We start from the raw sequence: 2,873 nt of genomic DNA, 5'->3' as shown, positions 1-2,873 counted from the left end.
TAATATATATTATATATGTATACATGTGTATGTGTGTGTATATATATAATATATATAACAATATATATAGACATATATATGTATATATATTCTGTAATGGCCACAAATGGATTTCTTGAGTTAGCTTGCAGGCCAGGTTTTATGAAGAGCAAAATAATCTAGATCTTTTGATGTGGATAAGGCCTTCTGGTTAACATTGTCCTGCCAGACCTCTGGGGCAGAGTCCTGGGAGGTAGTTTTAGCCTATTGGGCAGAACTCTTCCTCTCCCCTTCCCTGCCCAAGTGGGCAAGGCCAAGGTTGTGGGGTTACAGATAACTACAGTTAGGTTCTTAAATCCTTTAGTTCCTCCCCAGCCTGGGGGAAACCTCTGTTCCAGATAGGGACTGCTCCCCATCCTCAGTGGCCACATTCCTTGCCCCACCCTATTACTAGTTCTTTTTTCTCTCTGCCCTGCCTTTCTTTCTTTTCTTTCCTCTACCCTGAGTTCCTTTGACTCTTGCCTATTCCCCAAAATTTACCTGTGGCACTCAGGGTCAAATGGAATATTTATTTTCTAGCATGAATGTGTCTTAATTCATAATCTAGAAAGTTCAGCTATACCCATATCCCCGGCTCCCCCTAAGAACTCTGGTGCCTAAAACCTCCTCCTCAGCCTTCAGGGTTTTAACAGATGCTCCCACCCCTGTGAAGGTGACACACAAGGGTTCTTCGCAAATCCACCTCTCTTGGGTTATCCCATATGGGTAGATGGCAGTAGGTACTCCTACTACAAGATGCTTTTCCCAGGTCATCCTGGGCTGAGGTCCTAAGATTCAGCTGCCTGATCCTAGGGTTGAGCCTTTTGCTGTGGCAGCCAGAACCCAAGCTACTGCCCTCCTGGGGAGCAGCCCTGAGTGTGGAGGCTGAGCTGATAACTGGGTCCTAATCCTGCCTGTGCCTTTATTTCTTTGAGCATCTTGAATAGTGACTTGCTTTTTTTTTCCCCAGAAGTCTCTTTTTTTTTTTTAATGTATATAGTACAGGGTCTTATTACATAGATCAGACTCGAGCCTGTTTTCAGCCTCCCAAACCCTGGAATTACAGACACATGCCATCATGCCCAGTCTCAATTGCGGTGTCAGCATGCCTGAGCCAGCACAGCATATGCTGGGAATCAAAGCCCAGCCACTGCACTCTGCAGGCACTTTAGTCCACTGAGCTCTCTGGCCGGCCCCAGAAGTCTTTGTTTTGGTTAGAAATTATCTTCCTCTACAGAAATAAACAGGCCTATGCAGCAAGCCTATTCCTCTCTCAGTTCCCCACACCTTAATAATGATGTTGCTGAAATAGACTATACTGAGAGTTCATTTTGAGAAATGTAGAGACCTTTCTGTCCTTGTATTTGACTTTTCCAAAGTGCCTTAAAAGAAATGAAAAAAATGTGCTGAATAGTGGCTTCTTTTGTTACTTCCTTCCCACCCCATCCCCCTTTTTTTCTTTGTATTTAGTACAGGATCTACAAGGTCTCCCAAGCACTGGGATCATAGGTGTGCGCCACCATATCCAGTCTCAATCATTGTCTCAGCGCACCCCAGGGGCATGCTGGGGATCAAAGCCCGGTTGGCCATTGCACTCTGCCTAAGCAGGTGTTTTAGTCTGCTGAGCTATCTGGCTGGCCCTTTCCTTCACTCTTAAAATTCTGCATTTTCTTTTTTGTTTCTTTTTTCCAGTTACATTTTCACTCATATGAGTATGTAGTTCTTTCTGTGGTTCAGACCAAGGGAAATTGTGCTTCAGCTGTACCCCCTGTTTGCTGACTTTCCAGTACCCACAGGGAGTATCCCCAGCCCAAGGTACAACCAAGGACATTTGTCTAGCCCATGAAATGCTGTAGGTCTGATTTTATAACTGGAAATTCCAGGGATGAGAGGTCAGGGAGTCTGCTATGGAATTGTCATGTGCTATGCTTTTCTCTGTGTTTGTCTAATCCTGTTGCTGGTGACTCCATGTGAAGTGGCCTCTGGGAAAGATTGAGATTGGCACAGGAGGGTAAAGGAAATGCTTTACTGGCCTTTAGCCTGACCAGGGTCTCCACTAAGCACTGGCCTGGGTATGGGTTGCCTCACACAACCAGGAAACAATTTTTATTTCCTTGAGGCCTGTTCTGTGTATTTTTATTTCTCACATTTGCCAAATATGTATATTTACTGGGGCTGGAGAGCAATATCTGGTCTTGGTGTTCAGAGCAAACAATTGCATTTTTGCTTGTGAAATCAAATAATATAACATGAATAAACAATCCTATCTTTGCAAAAAAAGAAAAGAAAATTTTTCTTTTTGGCCACGTGAGGTGGCACATACCTATAATCTTAGCACTTGAGTCTGAGACAAGAGGATTGCCATGAGTTTGAGGCCACCCTTACCTATACAGCAAGTTCAAGGCCAGCCTGTAGTATACAGTGAGACCCTTGTCTTAAATACTTTGGGATAATTCAAAACACAATTTATTTGCAAAATGTATAATTCCTGCTCTATCTGATGAAGATGTGTATTATATAATTTATAGTTTTAAAACATAAACTGACTATTTTCATATGTGAAATCCTTAAATTCATTGACAGATTTTTTTCATTAGTTTTTTTTTACAATATTAATAATAATTGAACATCTGTTACTTAAAATACTTTGAACCAAAAGTGTTTCAGATTTCAGTGTTTTTCAGATTTTGGATATTTGCATAGATTTTATCATCTAAGTATCCCTAATCTGAAAATCTGAAATTCAAAATACTCCAAATGTGAACCTTTTTGAGTGTCACATTCAAAAAGTTCTAGATTTCAGATTTGGAATGCTAAATATCTACATAGAAAAGTAAGGGCTTGGGAGATAGTCA

At 41.5% G+C, this 2,873-nt stretch overlaps 1 protein-coding gene across 1 annotated transcript in view; it reads left to right on the top strand.

The window, feature by feature from the left end:
• The window catches only part of Knl1 (kinetochore scaffold 1), a 68,275-nt gene that overhangs the window by 3,984 nt on the left and 61,418 nt on the right, over positions 1 to 2,873 (top strand).

This window comes from Octodon degus, unplaced genomic scaffold, assembly GCF_000260255.1.
Source record: "Octodon degus isolate 3935 unplaced genomic scaffold, OctDeg1.0 scaffold00002, whole genome shotgun sequence".
Lineage (NCBI taxonomy): Eukaryota > Metazoa > Chordata > Mammalia > Rodentia > Octodontidae > Octodon > Octodon degus.
The sequence above is the reverse complement of the archived record's forward strand: the minus strand, read 5'-3'. Positions and strand labels throughout refer to the sequence as shown.